The sequence below is a fragment of the Anabrus simplex genome, chromosome 14 (genome assembly GCF_040414725.1).
Source record: "Anabrus simplex isolate iqAnaSimp1 chromosome 14, ASM4041472v1, whole genome shotgun sequence".
NCBI classification, from domain to species: Eukaryota; Metazoa; Arthropoda; class Insecta; order Orthoptera; family Tettigoniidae; genus Anabrus; species Anabrus simplex.
The window spans coordinates 62313625-62332920 of record NC_090278.1 but is presented as its reverse complement, the minus strand read 5'-3'; positions in this window follow the sequence as shown (position 1 = coordinate 62332920).

Here is a 19296-nt window from a genome sequence, read left to right as displayed (position 1 = left end):
ACCTCCGCGCATGTGTTATGTCAGTGCGAGGCTCTTGCAAGCACTAGACATCGATACCTCGGCTCACATTTCGTGAGCCTGGAAGATATCAGGAATGCCAACATCCGGTCACTGGTATCCTTTATAGGAGCACTAGGTGTGGACTAGGCAAACCCGTTCAAGGGACACAAAGGGTCTTCACAGACCTACGTGTGGAGCTCTGCGAAGGCAGGGTTCACCCATTCTTTATCCATCTATCTATACATTATAAATTATTATAAGTAATAATAAATAAATTATTATTATTATTATTATTATTATTATTATTATTATTATTATTATTATTATTTTGGCAACAGATATTGGTCCAGTGGAAAGTGTAGCGAAATTCAAATATCTGGGAGAAATAATTCAAGAAAATGGTTTAGACAAATCTGCAGTAGAAGAAATAATCACAAATAATTTTATAACAAAAAGTGTCTATCTAAAAATCTTAAAATAAGGCACTACACTACAGTGGTGAAACCGGAATGTTTATATGCAAGTGAATGCCTGGTACGAAACTATAGATTAGATAAACTTGAGGTACTAGAAAGGAGAATCATGAGAAAAATCTTAGGCCCTGTGAAAACAACAGAAGTATAGGAATTAAGATCTAATGATGAAATATACAGGAACATATCGATGGCCTAGATTGAATACCTCGTATCTCAAAACGTTCTTCCTATCCATTATTTCCCTTAAGACTGGTCACGCCTCGCAGTCACATTTGGATATGCAGTCCATCAGAACAATGTTCGTTGGGTTTATTTTCCTATGCTGACGCGTAAAGGAAAATGAACCTTATAAAAATTACACTATAGGAGTTAGTAAATAAGTCACGCAGACATACTTTCCTATAGTACGGTACGGTAAGGTTCATTTTCCTTCACACGTCGGCATAGGAATAAAGAACACAACGAACATTGTTCTGATGGACCGCATATTCATGTGTGGCTGGGAGGCGTGACCAGTCTTAAGGGAAGTAATGGATAGGAAGAACTTTGTGAGATACGAGGTTTTCTTTCTAGGCCATCGATAACAGAAACCATAAGAAAAAGGAGATTGCAATGTTTCGGACATATTTACAGAATAGATGATTCCAGATTAACAAAAAGGATTTTCAAGTACCTTTGGGACAAAAAGGCAACAACTAGCTGGATTCAAGAAGCAAAGAAAGATTTAGAAAGAAATAATATAAGAGAAGAAGAAACTATGGACAGAGAAATTTTTAGAAAGAGGGTAGTAAGAATGAAAGGATTCCAAGGAAGATTGAACAAGAAGCCTGGTGCGAAGTGGTCCGAGGACAGAAGGAAACAGCATAGTGAAAGGATGAAAGAATATTGGAAGGAGCGCAAGAGAAAACAAAGTATAAGGAACTGAAATGAAATTGGCACGTGGTCCTTAGCAGGCCTCGTCGGAAATAATAATAATAATAATAATAATAATAATAATAATAATAATAATAATAATAATAATAATAATAATACATCTCAGCAAGCGAGAGCAAAACTTTGGCCATAGATACCAGGTGCACCAAGTTAGAGAAGGCCTATCATTCCTGTAAAAACTTCTCCGCCTCCAAGTGTTTCTTCATGAATCGAAAAGGTCCACTCAGGAAACTAGATCTTGAAGAGGATACTAGGACCCATAAGAGAGGAGGATGGCACAACAACGAGCTCTATGAACATCAGGAAGACATAGTCACATGTATGAGGAAAATGCGACTGATTTTCTACGCGCAAACGAGCCGCCGAAACCCTGCAGGTTCACCAACAGAATCTTCATAGTGACAAGTAGGGGAAAGGCTTCCAAGAGCAAGTGGATCACCTCAATAAAATCAGATCTAGAGGAACTACAGATCCCATTAGAGATCATAGATGATGGTGGTGGTGGTGATTGTTTTAAGAGAAAGTACAACTAGGCACCATCCTCTATTAACACTAATCAAAGGGAATACATGAAAGGGATCCGACACTTCGAAAAACGAAGATATCGGCCAAAGAGAGACAAGGGCCACGAAGGGCGTGAAAATGAAAGACTCCCTAGGCCTCGAGTGTTCTAATAACGTCGGGGTCGGAGAAAGAACAAGAGTTGACCAAGAGAGGTCGGATAGGATAGATGAAAGCGAGAAACCTGGCACGAGTAAGTGAAAGCAATACCAAGACTCAGCTGAGGGTCCCGTGGTCGCCAACCCACACTCCCAAGTTGGGAGCCCCTGGAGTCAGAGAGACCATAGAGCACCTATCTCAGTACCGATAGGCCATCCTACAGGGAGTCTTCCCACTGTCCCTCACAAGTAAAAAGAGTACAGGGACCATCAGACCTATGTGGACGGATGGAAGGAAGTAAGCACGCAGCCAGAAAATGAAAGCATACTGGGCCATAAAATAGCAGAAGACCGTAGCTAAGAGTTAAGACGAGCCCCGTGGTCCCTAGTAGGGCAAAATAAATAAATAAATAAATAAATAAATAAATAAATAAATAAATAAATAAATAACCTAAGCGCCTCACCCTACGTGGCAACATTTGTTGACTTTCAGAAGGCTTACGATTCAGTAGATAGAGAGTCACTCTTCCAGGCACTCGCTGAACTGGGACTAGATAAGAAAACCTTGAATCTAGTTAAAGCAACTCTTACCAACACTACTGCCAGAATCAAATTCAGAGGGGAACTGTCCCAGAGATTTGAGATCAAAACAGGTGTTAGACAAGGGGATGGCCTATCTCCAATCCTCTTTAATTGCCTACTTGAAAAAGTCATTCGTGAGTGGACAAAAATGCTACAGGATGACTCTGAATTGAGAATTGGCTACAAGAAAGACAAGTTAACAGTCAACTGTTTAGCCTTCGCAGACGACCTTACACTCCTGGCATCCAGTGTGGAGGAAGCTACCCATCAACTATCCTCTCTCGACCACATAGCAGCTAAAGTAGGGCTGAAGATCGCCATCAACAAAACACAGTTTATCACCAACATCAAAGATGCACCCAAATCAATCCCACTGGGAGACAAAACAGTACAAAGGACTAACTCCTTCAAATACCTAGGAGAATGGATAACCCCAAACATGAATGAAGATCAGGCCATGAACAGCAGATGTATCACATTGGAAAATGCCTACCACCTATGTAAGAGTATGTACAAATCCAAATCCTTCTCCCTCAACCTCAAAATCAGGCATTACACTACTGTAGTGAGACCGTCAGTACTATACGCCTCAGAATGCCTAAACATGGTAAGAAAAGGGCAAGTTAGAAAACTGGAGTTGAAGGAAAGGAAGATCCTGAGAAAAATCATGGGCCCCATTGAAGAAGAAGGCAAGTACAGAATCAGGCACAACAACGAACTGTACCAACAATTGGAGAGCATTACAACATCTATGAGGAAGAGGATATTGAACTTCTACGGTCATGTCATGAGAATGGACAATCAGAGGCTCACCTCCAGAATCTTCCACACCATCTCTAGAGGGAAAGCGACTAATGCCAAGTGGGCAAGACTCGTCAGAAAATACCTTCAAGAATTGGACATTGCTCCCAGTGAAATTTATGACAGGAATAGGTACAGAACGTTGATCAGAACATCAAACTCTCTCCAGTCACTTATAGAAAAAACAGTACGTCCGGGAGGAGGTGTGAAATGGACTCAGGAGCGAAAAGACATTTACAGTGCAAGAATGAAGGAGTACTGGTCAAAGAAGAAAGCTGCTAGAGATAAGAACCACGTGGTCCATAGCAGGTCCAAACGGAACTAAAAAAAATAATTAATAAATAAATAAATAAATAAATAAATAAATAAATACCGTTTTTAGAGACGCCGAAATACCGGAATGTTGTGCCCTACAATTTCTTTTACGTGCCAGTAAATCCAGCTGGCAGCTTCAGATACCACCGTACTGAGCCGGTATAATTATCATGAACAATTTTCACTTCTCCCGGGAGTGGTGAGGCGGGCCACTTAAGAGAGTGACCTGGTGTATGGAAATATGAGGGATTGAAGGAGATAATTGCCGGGTTTGAACCCACCTAGTTGGGTTACCACAGAGGCAGCTAGTACAGCGCCAGGTGTCGAGCAATACTGAGCAAGGCTGTTGACCCGCCCGGAGAAAGCTGTGTAGAAAACAGAACAGGTGTGGCGAAGTTATTTACTGTACTTCACAGGAAGGAAATGGTATTAAGTCAGTGTACGGAAATGCTTGCGTTTAAAAACGAGTTACCTGTTGGTATTGACAGGAATTCTTAACGCTTCACTGCCGTTCAAACAAGTGCTGCAAGAACGTTGTAAAGAGCCTCGGCAGGCTTTTAACCGTGCAAAGCCGCGTACACACCCGGCGGTACGGCAACAAAACGCTTAAGTGAAACACTACTACCAAAACGTTTTTATTCCGTCCCTGAAGGGGCAGGCGGGCCTCCTAGACGGTAACGCCGTATTCAGGCCAGGAGATTTGTATCGGAGAAGGTGAGAGGGTTGGTGACCGTGGCCTATAATAGGAACTGTCCCGTGTAGGAGAATGGAAAACAACGGAAAACCATTCTCAGGACAGCCGACAATGGAGACAAGCTCCTCTCCGCCTCCCGAATACAAAGGCGTAGTAGAGCTACGGCCACCCGTCCTTTGCTCGCTTGGCCGGTCGGAGTGCAGAGGTGTCGAACCACGAACCAGCCGTGCCCACTAATAGGCCGCATCCTACTCTGGCAATCGCCGACCAAAAAGAGAACCGTCGGGCTGAGTGGCTCAGACGGTTGAGGTGCTCGCCTTCTGACCCCAACTTGGCAGGTTCTATCCTCAAATACGTCAGCCTCATGTCGGTAGATTTACTGGGACTTCAAAGTACTCCTGCGGGACAAAATTCCGGCACCTCGGCGTCCCCGAAAACCGTAAAAATAGTTTGTGGGACGTTAAGCAAATAACATTATTATTTATTATAAAACAGAACATACTACAGCTACTAGCAAACGGGGAGGCCGGCCTCCTAGACGGTGACGCCGTCTCTCAGGCCAGAAGGTTTGTATCGGAGAAGGTGAGGAGGTTGGCGACCGTGGGCTTTACTAGGAACTGTCCCAGCACGCGCCTTAATGCAGGAAAATGGAAAACCACGGAAAACCATTCTCAGGACAGCCACGGCGGAGGCGTAGCCACCCCTCCTACGCTCCGTTGGCCGGTCGGAGTGCAAGGCTGTTGGATCACGGACCAGCCGTGGTCACTTGTAGACCGATCCGCTGAGTGTCGCTATTTCGGCGAACCATCAAAGGAAGTTACACGCACATGTTAGAGTTAGTGTAGACGGGGTTCGCGCTGTCAGTATGCTTCTGAGTGTAGAACGGGGCAGTCATAATTATTACAATCTTTATCTGCGAGGGGTAGTTCTATCTGGTCGTGAAAAATACTCACACTGGAGTGGTGGCAATTAGGGGGGGGGATCCAAAAAGCTTAGCAGTGGTTATCCCCTCCAAGGTCAGGGCTTCGCGCAGGTTTGTGCCCTTAGATAGTAATCGTACTAGCAAGTGCTATGAGGAAGAGAATGAGGGGTATATTTTACCGAAAGTTATGAGCAATGGGGGGTATAATAATAATAGTCCGGATCCATGCCTAAATGGTTATTTTATTTGTTTATTTACTTATTTATTTATTTACTTACTTATTTATTTATTTATTTATTTATTTATTTATTTATTGACTTTAGCAATTATCTATAAATTAATTATGTGGTTAAGTGTAAGTGGAGGTCACGAGCCCTAACTTCGCCACTGCTAAAGTCAATAAATAAATAAATAAATAAATAAATAAATAAATAAATAAATAAATAAATAAATAAATAAATAAATAAATAAATAAATAAATAAATAAATAAATAAATAAATAAATAAATAAATAAATAATATATAAAATAAATGTACTATTCTATTATAAAATCAAAGATAAGCTAAAACTTACAGATTTGGACAACACATAATGAAAGAAGAAAATCGAGTTCAACACCAACAAAAAAGAATAAAATTCGGAGTGCAAAGATAATAAGAAAGAGTCAAAGTCATGATGAAAAATAAACAATGCATGAATAGAACACAGTAAGTAATAAAGTAAATGGAAATATAAGTATGGTCATAAAAGTTATTTATGTACATGAGTAAGAAACTAAATATTATGTACTTTACACTATAATAATAATAATAATCATAATAATAATAATAATAATCATCACAATCACACAACCTATCATACGTCATCATACACACGAAACACTCAGCGGTATTCAACAGGTAATCCCTACATAAAGTCTTAAATTTTGATAATGAATTTGAGTTCCTGACAGTACTGTTAGCATACTGCCTTCGGTCCAAGGGCTCCCGCATTCGATTCCCGGCCAGAATGGGGATTTTAATTTTAAGTTTCCGCGTGCATTCTTCAGCCTGGCAGTCTCGCTCAGTCAAATAAATACAGTTATTTGCTTTACGTCCTACTAACTAGTTTTATGGTTTTCGGAGACGCCAAGGTGCCAGAATTTAGTCCCGCAGGAGTTCTTTTACGTACCAGTATACCTACCAACAGGAGACTGACGTATTTAAAACATCTTCAAATACCACACCATGATCGAACCTGCCATGTTGGGGTCAGAAGGCCAGAGCCTCACCCGTCTGAGTCACTCAGCTCAGCCCAGCCCCCACCCAGTCAGTCAGTGTGTCTTAATTTCTTAGTGTCTAGTAAAACACAATGACTTTCTTATTGTATAATAAGGCCGTACTTCTTTTTAAATTGTAATGTAACTGTTCATTTGGCGAGAGTTTTATTGTATAGTGTTATTACCGCAGTTAAGATGATAAATTATCAACATCTCTGTCGCAATTCACTCAGTGGACTTATCTTTTTAAATTTTTATTGTGTTGTCTACTCCTCTTCCCCTCCCCCCCCCCCCGCCTGTATCGCATAAAACCACGATACTTGGATGATATGGGGAAAGGGCTAGGAGTGAGAAGGAAGCAGCCGTGGCCCTAATTAAGGTATAACCCCAGCATTTTCCTGGTGTGAAAACAGGAAACCATGGAAAACCCTCTTCGGGGCTGCCGACAATTGACTTCGAACTAGTGATGGGATAATCGAATACAAAATAATCACTTATTCGATTTCATTTTATTCGATATTTCCCACCCTATTATTTTTCGATTATTCATTCGAAACTCCATTCGAATTAATGAGGCAATCGAGTAGTGAACATTTTTTCCATCCCATTACTTTTTCCGATTGCTCATTCGAAACTCCATTCGAATCAATGATGTAATTGAATGGTGAATGCTTTCGAAATAATAGAATGAAGTGATTTTATTATGAGAGTTGAATCACTCATTCAATTTCAACATTTGGTGATACTTTTGGGAAACAGGCGTATTTCTATTTTTCATAAGAGTTCATCTATTCGCGTATTTCAGTCTATATCTATCCGACACACTTAACTCTCCGTTACTCGCGCCGCGGAGTCAGAGTCCGCACTTCAGTTTTTTTTGGTATCACAGGCCAATAAAGCAAGGTAGAACGGGCTGTCTTCTTGGAGCTTCTTTCTGAAACAATACAAAGACCGCCGAATTGTTAATTTACAATTGGTTTTGCTAAGTCCTGTGATTTGCAGTTGATAACTTTTCGAATTTAAATGTTCTTGTAAACGAAGATTGTGTATAAATTTATGAGTATAAATAAAATCAAAATAAAGTAATTACGATGCAAGATAGATTGGCAAAAGAGAGAAATAAGGAATTCTTGGAAACAGAATTGAAATGAAAGGAAAGGAAGCTTACAAACAGTTGCGGACTGTCAGTCCGCGCTTTGAACGGTGGGTTAAACCGGAAAATCGATTCATGACACCTCCGAATATTCTATGTGATAGAACAGAATGATATTTGGAACTCATTCGACTATTTATTCGATTATTTAAATAATCGGAGGGAGATTATTCGATTATTAAAAGTATTCGATTATCCCATCACTAGTTCGAACCCACTATCTCCCGAATGCAAGCTCTGATAGCTACGCACCGCAAACCATGCGGCCAATACAAACATTTAAGCTTTTACGGTGTCTGGAAGTGTATTATTTATTTATTTATTTATTTATCATTTTATATCTATTTTCTCTTTTAAATATCTGCCTTTATAGATCCCTAGACTTCGACTACCATTTACAACGTTGTGACCTACTATCTAAGAGCAGTATAGCCACTACTACATTTGCTCACTTATCTAAATAGCTCGCAGATCTTAAACACAGCAAATGTCTCTTTTTATTAACAACACTCCCTGGCTTATCTTACTGCTTCTCATTATTCTAACAGCTCTCTCTCCCTGAATAACTCATTTTATGGCGGTGTTCGCTAACCCACTTCTTTAGAGCTGAGGTCTTGGCTTTATCTCGTACTGTTTTTCTCCATTGGCTTGCCGTGTTTTGTCATAGTGTAAACGCCCATGCTCTTAAATAATTGTTATTGTTATTTATAATTATAATAACTTCATGAAATGGCGGCAAGAACAGGTCTGTAAATTTCATATGAAAAGACAAAGCATATGGAAGGTACAAAATCAGGATTTAACAACAATCCTCTAATCACTAGATATAGGTAGATGTAGATGTATTCAAACACCTAGGCGAAATTATACAATCAAACGGGATAAATCAGCAAGCAAATAAAGCAAGAATTACAAAATTACAAAAAGCATACAAAATTGTCTGGAGCAGATACAACAAAAACCCTATATCCCAAAACGCAAAATTACGACACTACAACACAGTTGTCAAACCAGAAGCCCTTTATGCATCAGAAATTCTGATAATTGGTAAAAACATCGGAAAACAAGAGAGGAAAATTCTCAGGAAAATTCTAGAACCTAAATGCGAAAATGGTATTTGGATGAAAAAATCACAGGAAATCTATCAAGTAACAGAAAAAATCGGACACCATTAGAAAAAGATCAAAATTCTATGGTCACCTGATCAGGATGAATAACAATAGGCTAACAAAGAAAATAATACGTCTCGCGGTATCTCTAAAAAATTGTGATGTTTGGGACATCATTGCATACATTCAATTATTGAACTATATAATTAATTGATAAGATGTATATATTTAATCACTGATAGGTCATTTTTAAATTAACATATATATAGGGTTTTAATCATCCATTTTACATCATCATTTCATTTCTTTGTATCGCGGCTATAACGTATTCTGAACGAACCACATATTGGGTAAAGTATTTCAACATCATTCATATTAATAGCTTGTAGTAAATTTTCCAATAGCCGTTGTGAAGTGACCAGAGGCAGCAGGCTAATTTCAGCCCATTTCCAGGAAATGGGCGCCATCAAGGTTACGAGAGACCTTACCCTCTCCACCTTCCGAAGAGACAGTTGAAACATTATGAACGCCGATTTTTCGAAGTTCGCTACCTGACGCTTTGATTTCGCGGGAAAGTTTAGCATATGTGAATGGACGTAATGAAGCAACGTGATGGATTCACAGCAATACACAGAAGGGATGAGACCTCAAATCTTACTGGACCATGTGATATGGCTGATGGAGGGAGACTTTTGAACCTATATACTTCGAAGACAAGAGCTGCAGAGGACATTCTTACTCTTACTCTTAGACACAGAGACACTCTTGGAAGGCACTCTTACTACGATTCTACGACTGCACATCGGAGAAGATTTTAACTTAGTTCACTTCGCATCTGAGTATATACTACTCGAAAGTTACTCTCATTGGGACCTGTCATCTCAATGACGAGGGGTAGTCAACTGGAGATTGGTTTTGACTAGTATAGGGGAGGAGAGCTTTTATTGTGAATCTAGTTACGCTACTGTTCCGTAATACGGAGGAATACAAGTGTACTCTCTCCATGAACATAACCCATGGTGCTTTTGCATTTAAAATTAGGACTCATTACGACTTTATGTAAGGAGTACAGTAGGAAGTGTTAAAGGCAGGAAAAGCAGAAGTAGGACTGGAATCCAACAACAGATGACGCAGCCGGTACGAGAGATCCGTCATCAATCACCAGCTTCCAGATAACAGACTCTACAAATGGTGAGCTAATGGCTTAAATTACCGCAAGTCTAAGCGTTACAATTCATATTCTTAGAGCTCATTTCATTTAATTTTTCTTTTGCTTCCGTAAGTTCAGATTTTGTTAATACGCCGTTACGTCACGTTTTTCATCGTAATAAATAGCTGTGTTAATTTGTATTTTCTGTGATCCTTAAATTCCAAGTTAGTGTACTTAATGATTTGTGTTCCGTCACCCCAGCCCTGGGAGTTTTTAGAGTCTCATTACGTATTATTATTATTATTATTATCATCAACTTTCGTTTTCCAGCCATAAGCTTGAAGGGTGGCGCCCATGGGATATTGTGTATGGAGAAACAATGATATATCATTTATTTATATTAATATTAAAGTGACCCGCCACGTTATAATTTTGTCACACATCTGTGGGCCGAGTGGGTACGTCACAAAATCACAACTGGTTTACAGAAATAAAGATCTACAGAAAATTGGTATAAATGAAGAAATCTTGCAAGACAGAAAAAAATTCAGAAATCTCATAAACAAACACAAATTTGCTGATCAACCTGAAAGACAAGCTACAGGAGGGACGGAAGAACGCAAAGAGCAACACAGCGAAAGGATGAAGAGATTTTAGGAAGACAAGAAGAAACGTTGTACTAAATAAGTTCACACGTGTTCCTTAGTTGGGCATAAAGAAACAAAACAAAATATTGGACGGATTCAGAGGATTTAAAAGTCCAAATACAATGGTGAAATCATACAAGAGATCGGACTAGACAAAGCTGCTGTAGTCGATCGTATCTCAAAAATGGAGAGAGCTTATAGATTAACTAAAAGCATCTACAACAAAAAAATGCATCTCATGGAATGCCAAAATAACACTGTAGTAAGAACAGAATGACTGTATGCCAGCGAAAACCTTTCGATTAACTACAAGTCGGAGAAGCTGGAGAATACTACAAAAGATCTTGGGCCCAACCCCAACTGAAACCGGCCGAAAACTTCGGAACAACAAAGAAGTCAACAAAAATTTCGGAGATAATGAAAAAGAGGAGGTTATGATTTCTCGGGAACTTGTACAGAATGGCAAAAACAGACCAACCGAAAAGTTATTCGACTACCTGTGGAACAATAAAACAACGATGGCCTGGAGTAAGAAAGTTCGTCAAGATCTCGAGAAGTCCGACATCCACGAAGCTCAGATGTAGACAGGAAAATATTTCGGACCATGATTCAAAATTTGGAAGGATTTCAAGTCGAAAGAACTGCAAAGATGAGAAGAGCCTGGAGGACGAACAGAAGAAGCAGCATAGTGCACATATGAAAGAGTATTGGAGGAAGAGGAAACTTCGGACAAATGAAAAATGAAATTGTAGCGGGATCCTAAGTAGTCAATTCGCAATTAAATAATAATAACATGGAAGGAGCCTCTGGGTTTCTAGATGAGCAAGCTACGACTAAATTTGGACAAATTTCCCAAGTAAAAAAAATCAAGTACCTTGGAAAAATCATTCAACCTTCTGGATTAAATCATGAAGCAAATAAGGAGAGAATTACTAAATTACAGGAAGCATATCGAATCACTTGGAACACATAATAAAAAGTCATTATCTCAGAAAACAAAAATAAAGACATTATAATGCAGTAACAAAATCTGAAGCATAATACGCATCGGAAATCTTAATCATTGGCGGTAGATCACTCATAAAAGATATAGAAAAGCAAGAAAGAAAACTTTTACGGAAAATTTTCGGACCAGTCTGCACAGAGGGAGTATGGATGAAAAGGAAATCTCATGAAGTGTTTTGCCATGACTGAAAAAAATCTCGCACACTATCAGGAAAAGGACGTCAAAATTCTATGGTCACATTCTCAGAATGAACAATGATAGACTGACCAAAAAAATTCTAAATCTTGCCCTCACACTGAAAGTCAAGCCAACTGGCTAAGTGAACTAGATCTTCAGAAAATCAACATCAACCAGGAAATTGTGATGATCCGACCTGCTTTCAGAACACTGATTAATAACCATTGTTTCGCGGACAGAGGAACGTAAGAAGAATTTCAGTGAGAGAATGAAGAGATTTTGGGAAGAGAAGAAAGCAAAATCAACAGCTAAACAAGTTCATCAAGCGTGCTCCTCAGTTGGGTATAACGATAATAATAGAGTTGGCCTTGCGGGTAAGGTCTGTGAGTTTTCATTCAGGAGACTGTCAGTTTGAATCCCACCGGTTGGCAGCCCTGAAGATAGTATTTACGAGGTTTCCCATTTTCACACCAGGTAAATGCTGGGACTGTACCTTAATGAAGACCACGGCCTCTACGTTCCCAATCCTAGCCCTTTCCTATCCCTCCGTCGCTTATTACCTTTGATGCATTGGTGCGACATCAAACAACTAGCGGTTTCTGGAGATCCGGAAATGGGGATGAGAGTGTTCTATTATGTATGTATGTATGTATGTATGCATTTCTTCTGGAAATATCCTATTCGATTAAAATGCAGAATTTTATAGCCTACCAATGAATATATCTATAGTTAGAACCACGCGCGGATATACAAAATAACATCCGCAACCGCTAATGGTTATCCGCGGATAGATCTGTTAACATAAAACAATAGGCCTGACACCTTGCACCAGAACCCCTAAAGTCGCAGGTTTATGAGGGATTTTCTCTTGCGACAACTACCGACGTATTGACCTTTGTGCCTTCCTTCCACTAATTGCGGGAAGATGCCAGTTGGGATTAAGTAATATTTACGGCTTTATGGTCTCAAGACTCTATATATCACCATTCTCCTGTACCGATGTCAAGGGTCACCTAACTAGAAGAAAAAGTAAGAGTTCACCTGCGTGAAAATAAACAAACATTATTTAGAAACTATCAGCAAAATTATCCGCACAGTTTGTATCCGCCAAGACACTAAATTCGCGGATAAATCCGCATCCATGCAGGGCTCTGTCTATAGCAGGGCCTCTCAAACGCCCAAAATCTCACGCGTGCAGAGCGAGGCGCAAGAGCTCCGTGCACTGTGCATCGGTGCCGCTCGGTGCCGCTCGGTATGGCTCGGATCAACGCTTCGTCTCTGGGCTACTCAGCTATGCTCGGCTCTACTCGGCTCAACTCAGCCCGGATTTGGAGCGCTACGGCGCAAGTGGGGGAGAGGGAGACAGGCGGAGCGAGCGAGACAGGCGTGAGGAAAGAGAGAGTTAGCGCTATTGCTCCAAATCGAGGAGCACTCTGGTCAACCAAGCGAAGTCGTCTTTTGCACCGTGCACAGTGCATGCACCCTGAGAGGCCCTGGTCTATAGTATGTATGAAAAGTCCAAAACAAAATTGAGTGCAGTCGAAGGAAGTCAGATTATGCAGGAAATAACAGATTAGAAAACGAAGTCTTAAAGGAAGTAGATGAATATTGTTACTTGGATGTTAGAATAACCTACGATGTCAGAAGTAAGGACATAAAATTCAGACTAGCACAAACAAGGAGGGCCTTTTTTAAGAAAATAAATTTACTCACTTCGAACATTGATTTAGGGATTGGAAAAATGTTTTTGAAGACTTTCGTCTAGAGCGTGGCATTGTATGGAAGTGACACATGGACGATAACTAGCTCAGAAAGGAAGATGGTGGTGGTGGTGATTTTTGTTTGAAGAGGAAATACAACAGGGCAACCATCCACTACATAACACTAATCAGAGAGAAAAATTGCAGATCAGGCACTTCGAAAAATGAAGGTATCGACCACAAAGGGCCACGAAGAGTGTGAAAGTGAAAGAATCTGTAGGCCTCGACATCTAACACCATTGGGGTCGGAAGCAATACCAGGACTCAGCTCAGGGCGCTCCCAAGTTGAGGCGATACCGCAGGTGTTATTCTACCGCCCCCACCCACAGGGGAATCAGAAAGCAAGAGAATAGAAGCTTTTGAAATGTGGTGTTACAGAAGAATGCTGAAGGTGAAATGGGTAGATCGAATCACGAATGAAGAGATACTGAATTTAACTGGTGGGAGGAGATCGATTGGGCTAAATTTAACGAGAAGACGACTCACAGGGCTTGTTCAGTTGGTTTTTGAAGGAAGTGTAGGCGGTAGAAATAGGGGTAAAGCAAGGTATGAATATGACGAGTAGATGTAGTATGTAGTAGTTACGTAGAAATAAAAAGGTTAGCACAGGATAGGGTGGTATGGAGGACTGCATCAAACCAGTCAAGGGACTGATGACTGAAACAAAATGTATTTGTTTAGGGGAAATTATGTTTCAGATAATGGATAACGTCGATTAGGTTTATTTTTTAATTTTTTGTAAAAACTGACTTTTGTTGTAACAACATTTGGTCATCCTCCATGCGCATTGAACACTCAGATTAGGTTTTTAAATGGTCTGAAAAAATCTCCTGGAAGAAGAAACAATCGTGTGTGTGTGTGTGTGTGTGTGTGTGTGTGTGTGTGTGTGTGTGTGTGTGTATGTCTTGCCCAGCAGGGTTACGTAAGCCTCACAGTGTTGTGGCCTTGGGTCCAGCGCCCGACCTAGCCGAGGCCATCCTGTGTCTTCACTTCCGGCATGGCCTGTCAACTCTTCACCCACACAGGATGAACAATCTCTGAGCCCATTATCTAACAGAAATAACTCAGAGCCTCGTCGACGGCTGTCTGTTCCATAATTTGACACCTTGAGAGGTGGTACTTCTCCTGCTTTATGGGGAGTACGAACACCTATCATATTATTTCAGTAATACAGATCCCTTTTGCGGCGCTCACAAGCAACCGATCGTGACAAATGAGCATACAAAAGAAAGAGAATAAACATTAGCAGTGACGAAGTACACTCTCATATCGATAATTTCTTTGCGTTTTTTTTAATGAGTTTTAAAAATTGTACAAAGTGTGCGATTTGCAAATGCTGTTGCTGTAGGAAAATGCGCGCGTTCGTTGCTGTCCACTTCACATTTTAACCGCTGGAACCCCTGCTTTATGTTATTATAATATGCTGTAATTATCAGTTAAGAAAAGAATGACAGTAAAACCGAAAATTACTTCCGAAACATTCGTCAGTATAATAATGCACTTGCATTTGTTTCCGTTCGAGTGGACGCCATAAATGTTAAAAAAAATCAAAGGGGACATTAAGTGGTTGTCTAATATTGTACTGATTTCTGCATACCTTAGTTCACTAGGGGGCTACTCCACCACATATTTTATGAACATGCGAGATTTCTCGCACAGGTCCCCTAGCCTTGACAATATTCTCAGAAAGTATCAAGGTTAGAACTTTAATAAAATTAGTAGTACTGTGTGGAGATGAGAAGAATGCACGAATGAGGAATGTGGTCTGCAAGCACGAACTTCCTGTTCTGCCCAGACAGATCGGCTCTTATCTGCTACACGAAAACATTGACTCACACTTTGCAGTTTGCTGGATTACAACTGACAAGAGCGAAGAGCTACTAGTAGAAGATAATATAAAGTCGCCTGGGTAGTAGCGGAGTTACTATGGTAACCATTGCGTCACGGGCTCTGCTGGTGAAAACCCCTTCACCCCGTGCCTCACCGGGCATGTGCATTCTTCTGATCTCCCAACAATACTAACAATTTCAAACTCTTTCCATTAATACCGTAATGTGGGTATACTTTGCGTCATTTTCTATAGTTCGTAATAAGAAACACTGTTTCAGAGATGTTATAGCGCCGGTGTAAGTGTTGGTAGGAATGTGCGTGTATAATTTAATGACCTAACAATTCATATAAATACTGACGTAAAGTAACCCATGTAAACTAGTCACTTTGCATCATTGCTTACATTCCCGTATATATCAATGAATTATGAGACAAGATGCAAAATTACAGCATGGAACGACTAATTGTATGACAAATGGCAAAAAGTAAAGGGCATTACAGTCGTCGGGACAATCATAATAGCAGGTGCAAAGTTATCTAACTCCCCAGCTACTTTCCGCCAATATTCAAACAGGCTGTTTTACTCGGGACCCATCAGTATTCCCATCTATCGGAGATTAATAATAATGGAATAACTTACCAAGGGAGATGTTGAATAAATTTCCAAATTCTTTGCAATCATTTAAGAAAAGGCTAGGAAAACCACGGATAGGAAATCTGCCACCTGGGCGACTGCCCTAAATGCAGATCAGTAGCGACTGACTGATGAGTGGCAGTAGGAGATTAAAAGCACATCACAACAATGGTCAATGTAATGTAATGTTATTGATGATCAATTTTATGCTAAGTCTACAAAAAATTCTCGGTGGTGATACTTGCAACCACAGTACATTATATTACCAAAATTTTTGATTTTTTTTTTTGTGTGACCTTCCAAGGGTTAAAAATTCATAACTTCTACAGTATTTGGACTAACTCAATGAAATCAGGTGACATATCCTATTAGATGTGAGAGCCCAGAAAGAAAATTACAGAGGTCTAGTGGCACAATTTTATGTTCTGGGTGACATTTTGTGATTTCTCTATGTGGTCCTAAACGTTTGACCGGTACTGTATGCGCCTCCACAAATCCTATTTATTCAAACTCCTTGAATTTTACCAGTTACCAGTTTCGGACAGTTATTTCTTGCACGAACCGAAGACTAGTTTCTGGAGTCAAGGAACGCTGTTCTTAGAAAGGTCAGGAATTAAATCAGTCCCTTAACAGCAGGAGCTGTTTATCTACCTAACATGCCATGAGCACACACACTAAAAAGCCTAGCTCCAAGGCTAGCACGAGCAGGCTGATTCATCAGCTGAGCCAAGTGAGTAATGCTAGGCTCTCGTCTCTTCTTGACCACCGCCCAACTGCGTGGAGTGGTTTCTTCTCGAGAAATACGTACCCACACGTGTCGTAGTATTGTCCAAGTGATGGGACCTTTAAAATAAACCTTGTTTAGAATACAACTTCATTCTAGAATCTTCCATTCAAGTACCTATGTCTGGCGCGTCTTACAACATTATTATTATTATTATTATTATTATTATTATTATTATTATTATTATTATTATTATTATTATTATTATTATTATTATTTATTATTATTAGCGAATTTTCTCAATATTACAACGTTAAGCAAATAACTATCATTTCTTCTGTGGGTTGTTCTTGTTTTCCCAATAGGCTTTCATTCTTTCCGAGAAGGCTTGTTCACGTTCCTCCGACCACTTTGGTCTGTACTGTTTTGTTGTGGTTGTTCTAACGCAACTTCCGAACTGTTTACTTCATGTCTAACGATGTCTCTTTCTAGGATGTCTGTTGAACTTATGTTTGCGTTTCTGAGGTCCTTTCGAAGTTCGTTACTTTTTTTTTTGCTATTTGCTTTACGTCGCACCGACACAGATAGGTCTTATGGTGACGATGGGACAGGAAAGGGCTAGGAGTGGAAAGGAAGCGGCCGTGGCCTTAATTAAGGTACAACCCCAGCATTTACCTGGTGTGAAAATGGGAAACCACGGAAAACTGTCTTCAGGGCTGCCGCCAGTGGGGTTCGAACCTACTATCTCCCGAATACTGGATACTGGCCGCACTTAAGCGACTGCAGCTATCGAGCTCTGTCGAAGTTCGTTAAGCCAAGGTGTTGAGTTCTTAAGCGATGTTACATAATCTATAATCCTTTTTTGTCAATCGATTTTCTGGTAGTCTAGCGAGATGACCGAAGAATTTCATTCGTCTTTTCCTAGTGTTAATTTCTATGTTTGAGAACTATTATATTTTGTTCCACGCGAGTAACGACCGTTTACAAGCTATAAACACATCCCTTTATTATTGTTAGTACAAACACTCTGGTTTTACAGATACACAACTCTCTGCTAGTCTCTGTCATAGAATGATACACCGATAGAGGACATAGATGGCGTCTCAATCCCTGACATCCTTTCCACCCTGGTCTATCTCCAGGGGGGATGACCAGCTGCACTGGACCAGTTATCACAGTCCCCTTTGAATCCTGAAGAATCACGGTTCTGATCACTCCGTCTCTTCCAGCTCGGATTTCCACTATGCGGGCCTTCTTCCACATGTGTCGTGGTTGGTTGTCTTCTTGAAGGAGTGCTACGTCTCCAATTCTCAGATGTGGTCTGTTAGCTCGAGGACGTCGAACTTCGTGAAAGCTCCTCAGCTCCATGAGGTATTCCTTAGTCCAGCGCTTCCAGAAGTCGTCTGAGATCTTTTGTCGTACTGCTAACTCCTTTGTCAGGTTCGTCCTTAATACTGGTTCTGGTCCACTTGGTATGGCTGTTAATCTTTGTCCGGTCAAGAAATGGGCGGGAGTCAGAGCTTCTGCTTCATCTTCATTCTGAGAGATGGGTCGTGAGTTGATGGCGGCTTCAATATTTACTAGAATGGTGTTAAGCCTTTCCTCGGTTATTAACGCCTTGCCTAATATTTTCCTCAGGCATCGTTTTGTAGTGCCAACCACCCTCTCCCACCATTATTATATTTTGTTCCACTCGAGTAACGACTGTTTACAAGCTATACACAAATCCCTTTATTATTGTTAGTACAAACTCTCTGGTTTTACAGATACACAACTCTCTGCTAGTCTCTGTCACAGAATAATACACCGATAGAGGGCATAGATGGCGTATCAATCCCTGACAAGAACTTTTCTGTTGTTTTGACAGATTGTAACCTCTAACCGTCTTGGGTGTATCCTGCTCCTAAGATTTTCCTAATGATCCTCCTCTCTACATTTTTGATTTCTTCAAGTTCTTGTTTTCTGTCGAGTGTCAATATTTCACTTGCGTAAAGGACTGTTGGTTTTATGACTGTGTTGTAATGCGGAAAGTTTGTATGTCTTGGCATGGATTTTTTGTTGTCTACGTTTTGGCCTATCCGTAATACCTTTTTAATTTTTTGGAGACGATTTTATTATTATTATTATTATTATCTTAGAATTTGAAAATAAATGCAATGAGTATAAGTGATGTCGGTGATCCAAGAGAACTGAATGTCAGGTTGGGGATACAAAGCTGGAACAAGTAGATAACTTCAAGTATTTAGGACAGGGCCTCTCAAACGCCCAAAATCTCACGCGTGCAGATAGAGGCGCAAGAGCTCCGTGCACTGTGCATCGCTGCCGCTCGGCATGGCTCGGATCAACGCTTCGTCTCTGGGCTACTCGGCTAAGCTCGGCTCAACTCGCCTCTGCTCGGCTGAAGTCAGCCTGGATTTGGAGCGCTACGGCGCAAGTGGGGCAGAGGGAGACAGGCGGAGCGAGCG